Below are 6,202 nucleotides of genomic sequence, written 5' to 3' on the forward strand. Positions count from 1 at the left end.
CGGTCCCTTGCCTCTTACCAACGGTGTGACATTCTGTCCTTTGCCACGCCCAAAATCCAGCCATTTGAGATTGAATAGTACCCCTCTGTCAGCCTATACTCTCTGTGAATGGCCTCGACGATGTAACTCTTTCTTTCATCGTCGAGATTATCCCAAATCACCATCACAGAGTGACCAAACTGAACTGTACAAAGCTGCCGAATCCTCTGTTGCATGGCCTTTCCAACCTTATCTGCCATAACAACCCCATCCTTGCTCTTGTAGACCTTGCTAGGATCATGCTCATGTGATCCCCAAGGTGTACGTGGTGTGCCAATCGGTGAACTATCTACTGAAGAGAGTAGGGGACCCTCTCTCGGTGGTGTGGATGCATTGGTAGAATTGCTACCACAACAACCACCACCTCCAGAAGGACGTCTACCTCTTCTCGAGGATGAACCACCCGTCGGTGTAAGAGGTACACTAGTACTAGGCAAAGAGGACACACTTGACTGAGGTGTGGGGCCGGTCGGTGTAGGGACCACACTAGTCCTAGGCATAGGGTCGATCATAGTAGGTCTAGAGGAACCTACTGTCCAAAGGTTCTTTGCCATCGTGATCTGCTCTGGTGTGAACTGGGTAAAAAAGAGACCCATCTGCTCCGGTGACATGCCGACCGGAGTAATAGAAAAACTAAAACTAGGAGAGTATGGCTCATCGTCATCGGCCAGGTCTACAAATACACAAATAACACCCACAAAATACGTTAGTTTATAGAAGAAACAATTAATCAATAATAAAATAACAAATAAACCAATTGCCAACACAAATGAATGAGTCTGAAGTGTATTGTAGACTAATAAAAAGAGTTTTACAAAAGAGTTCCTAGCAAAAATCATTAGTTAATCTCTCATCTTCTATGAGATCTGATGCTCCAAAGATGTCTATCTCAGTTTGTACTTCTACATCTTTGCATCAAACCCTACTTCTTTGTCACTCTCCACATCAGCTTCAGTATTTGACACTTCATCTCTAGGTTTAGGCATATGGTCACCACTGACCTCCAGCTCAAAGTCCAAACTTATATCATCCGTTGGTGCTGCACTTTGTTCATGAATCACCTCTTCGACCTCAACGTCCAATCCTTCACACACTTGCTTGCTCCATGGAGCAATTTGAACAACATAGAGCCAACGCGGTTTAGACATATCATTTTCATCATTTTCTCTCCATAGTGGATTTAGTGTGAACACATCTTGTTCACAATGCTGCGGAAGTACAAAAATATCCCCCACATCTGTCCACACCCACCTAGAGATCACTTGAATCAATCCACTCATGTCTTTGCATGCAATTGCATGAGGCCCGCTGATAATAATTTTGAAACACTTGACATCAAAGATAAAAATATCAAACTTTCTAAAGCTAATCTTCTAGATGTCTTGGATGTAGCCAAAGTATTCAAGTTGTCTAGTCTCTGTGTTCTCATCCTTGACACTACTCCTATTTACTTGGATGAAGATTGCCTTAATACCACTGTCAAAAGTGACCCTTTGTTCCTCGATTCATTGCACTCTGAAGTGTTTCCCATGCGACCACAAAGCTCCATATTTGTGATACTACATGCAAAAAATTGAAACAGACTTAAAGTTATTAAAGCAATATTATCATGTGGAGCTTGAAAAAGAAGTTGTGAAACTATACATGCCAATCGCAACCCCTTGACATCTCCTCTTCTTCTTCATTAATCAACACTCCATTCCTCTTTGCCTCTAAGATTGTGGCATCTAACCACCACCCATTTGGAAAGTTAGGCAATTTTTGAAGATGATCTAGAAAAGGAAGGTTTATAGTGGCATGGTTGCGCTTGAATTGCAAGCGATCTATCAAGAGTTGTTGCATTTCCCCTTCGTACCTCTCTAGCCACTTTTGCATGATGTCTGAGTTGAGAAGGCAAAATCTCATAACCTTTTCTTGTATTGTGATGTCCATCTTCCTAATGATGCCTTGTCCCTCCGACTCGTCCCTTGTCACCTTGACTTTGACCTCAGTAGTCCATATTCGGGGCATCTCTGGATCAATTGAGCCCAAAAATTCACTGATGAGGGCAAGAGACTCTTGTAGAATCCATCCTTTGTCCATGCTACCCTCGGGGCAATCCCTTTGACGAATGAACCCCTTTAAAGTCTTCATAAATCTCTCCAAGAAGAACATCCACCTGCTATGGACTACCCCATCAACTACAAATTCATTGACCACATGCACAAGTATATGCATTTGGATGGTAAGAATGTTTGTTGGAAAGTAGTTCTCGACCATGCACACTACTTCAATAGCATTTAAGCATGCTGCATCGATGATGTCTTTTCTTATCTCTTTTGAACCGATCCAACATACCAACTCACTGATTTTGAAGATTATTCTTCTAATGTCATATGTCAAACAATCCTTTATGGAAATTGGTAAGATAAACTATAAAATTTGTGCCAATCGTGGAACTCAAGACCTCTAAGATTGTCATCTCTCATAAAAGCGGTTTTCAAACATCACATGCACCCATTGGGAGTCTTGAATGAAGATATAGTCTTCTTCACTTGTTGCTTTTCTATACGACTCAAAACCCATGGTCTTTTTGGTATAGCAAACTTTCCAATGGGTTTTAAGTCGAGGCCACAGCTCTAGCATTTGATCCACAACCTGTAGGTCATCTATTTGGGAATTGCTCTCCCTTTCTCCAATGATGGTTTTCCATATGATCTCCCCCACATTCTTGAAGATGTGCATTGGGTCGAGCAGATGATTAATTAGCAGGTCACTCCACTACGAGCGTTCATGGAAAATAGAAAGTATTTTCATTCCAAGTGGCATGAAATCTCCCCTCTCCAGCCACATGTTTTTTCAATCGCTCGCTTGCAGTGGATGCATGTCATGTTTGCATATTTTTGGTCCACGTAGCTCATGTTCTTCATGCAAAAATCTACCATGCTCCTCGTAAAATGTCTTGTTCAAATGCTCAGAGCGGCAGGAGCCAAGTAGAGGACCACATTTTGGACATGCATGATTTCCTGAGTAACTCAAAATTGGAAAAGCACAAATTTAAAATATAAAAATGTTGGCATAGCTAGGAATAACATGTGTGTGAGAGTTTCAAAGGCACTTACCTGAACACTCACTGAAGCCTAGCCAATTGTGAATGGTCCACATGAGAATGCCTTGCACATGTACATTCCATCATCCGATTGGTTGGGAAATATCAAACACATCTATTCCTCTCCACAAGATTTGGAGGTCTTCTATAAGTGGTGCCAGATAATGTCCATGTTCTTTGCTTTGTACTTTCTTGGGAAAATTAGTGACAACAACAGATGGCCCTTCTTGATATCTAGCCATGGTGGAAGATTATAATTAACCATACAAATAGGCCACATGCTCCATGACGAACTCCGTAATCCGAATGGGTTTACTCCGTCCATTGCCAGACCAAAGAGGATACATCCAGGCTCATTCTTAAATGTAGGCCAACTTTCCTCTATGTTCTTCCATTCACAAGAGTCAGCAGGTACCCGCATCACATCATCTATCAATCTAGTATTTGAGTGCCATGTCATCAAAGCGGCTATAGACTTGCACTTGAACATGCTCTTTATTCTTGGAATGATAGGAAAGTGTCGAAGGACCTTTACAGGAATAAATTTTCCTTGTGTGTCCTCTCTATACTTGTTTGATCCACAATTGGGACACTGTTCCAAATTTACATACTCATTGCAAGAAAGTATACAATCATTAGGACATGCATGTATTTTGTGATAATCCAAGACCAAACTAGTAAGAAGCTTTTTAGCGGCGGCTGGACAAATAGGGGGCATGTGATTCCCTTCTGGCAGATTTTCTTGCTAAGCAACTTATCGTTACATGAACAAGTCAGCCCCTTGATCACATTATTGAATTGTAATTTACACTTTATCATGCTTATGATATAATTTATTTACCTAAAAATCTTTGTGACGGAGGCATCATACCACCCATAGACAGACTGCAAATTAAGCATTGCCAAAGCGGTATGGAGAACTGAGATTTTTGCACTATTATGAAGTGGCATACGTGCAAGAGTTTGCATCATCTCATCGTCTTTATCGTTGTGCTATCATATCGTCGATATGGAAGGGATGGATGAGGTTGGTTGGTAGTGTTGCCTTGAATGTTGTCGTATTCTATGTTTTTAACGATGGGATCCATGTCAAAGAACGCTCTAACATCTGCTCCATCTCTACTTCTTGAAATACCACTTCAAGTATTGGTTGGGAGGATTCAGTCGATAGCTGTTTTTTTGAAAATCTTCTTCTCTGGGATGAAGCTGAAGCAATATCTACGTACAGAGTTTTATCTATTGTCTCTCGACCATGAGATTGATAACACAGTTCTTATAGTTTCTCTATTGGAAAGAGACCGTGATTGCGTGTGTCCTGGTCATAGATTTTTCGTTTTCAAAAGATCTGATGCTTGTAATGCCCATAAGGACACATCATTCTATCGTGCATACTTTATCTACCAATGATGCAACAAATAAGTAAAACACTCTTGTTATAACTACACACTACTAACTACATGACAATACATGACAACCTCACATTCTCTAGCTAGGCCCGATCCCCGCACACCTCAGTCTAGAGGTACAGGGAGATTAGGACCACAGGATAATAATCTCGTCTTTATTGGTCAATGACTATCTATTAGGGTTTTTGAAGTCTGTGTGCACTTTTGAAGTCGATTGTGCTATTTTACTTTGTTTATCAATGTTCATTTTCATTTTGAAATACACAAGTCATTTCCAAAGTCCGTTTGCGCTTTTTCAACTATTTTCCACTAGCTCTAACAACCTTATATTCTCTAGCCATGCCCGATCTCCGCACACCTTGGTCTATAGGTGTACGTAGATTAGGACCACAAGGTAATAATCTCGTCTTTATTGGTCAATGACTATATGTTAGTGCTTTTGATGTATGTGTGTGCTTTTGAAGTCCAATTGCGCTTTTGAAACCTATAGCCTAAACCTAACGTATAACCTAACCTAACCTAACCTATTGCCTAAACCTGACCTAACATACAACCTAAACTAACCTTTTACGTACAACCTAACCTGTTACGTACAAGAAACCTAACCTAACATAACCTATTACATAACCTAAACCTAAACCTAACCTAGCATAACCTATAACCTAACCTAAACTATAACCTAAACCTAACCTTATCAAAGTCCGTTTGCATTTTTTAAACTATTTTTCGCTAGCTCTAACCCAACCTGTAACCTAACCTAATCTATAACCTAAACCTAACCTATAAGCTAATTCAACCTAGCCCATAATATAACCTAACCTATAACCTAAACCTAACCTATAACCTAGCCTAACCAAAGTCCGTTCACATTTGTTGAAGTACACAAGTCATGTTTTGAAGTTCATTTACGTTTTTTTCGCTATTTGCTGCTAGCTCTAACCTAACCTAACCTATAACCTAACCTCACCTATAACCTAAACCTAATCTAACCTAACCTAGCCTAACCTATAACCTATAGCCTAACTTATAGCATATACCCTAACCTAGCCTATAACCTAAACCTAAACCTAACTAAAACCTATAACCTAACTTAACCTATAACCTATAACATAAATCTAACCTAATCGAAGTTTGTTTGTGTTTTTGAAGTGCACGAGACATTTTCAAAGTCCGTTTGCATTTTTTCTACTATTTTCCATTAGCTCTAATCCAACCTTTAATCTAACCTAATCTATAACCTAAACCTAACCTATAAGATAATCTAACCTAACCTTTAACATAACCTAACCTAACCAAAGTCGATTCGCGTTTTTTGAAATACACAAGTCATTTTAGAAGTTTGTTTGCATTTTTTTCACTATTTGCCGCTAGCTCTAACCTAACCTATAACCTAACGTAACATATAACCTAAACCTAATCTAATCTAACCTATAACCTAACCTATCCTAACGTATAACCTAACCTATAACCTATAACCTATAACCTAACATATAACCTATACCATAAACCTAAACCTAACCAAAACCTATAACCTAACCCTCATCAATCACATGATGATGATGAGATGGTAGCGTAATTTCAAAACAAAATTTCTCCAAATCATAATTTCAAAACAAATATTTCTAAAGCATAATTTCAAAACAAAATTACCCAAAAACATAATTTCAAA

The sequence above is a fragment of the Adiantum capillus-veneris genome, chromosome 16 (assembly GCF_014529385.1).
Source record: "Adiantum capillus-veneris isolate H3 chromosome 16, ASM1452938v2, whole genome shotgun sequence".
Classification (NCBI taxonomy): Eukaryota; Viridiplantae; Streptophyta; class Polypodiopsida; order Polypodiales; family Pteridaceae; genus Adiantum; species Adiantum capillus-veneris.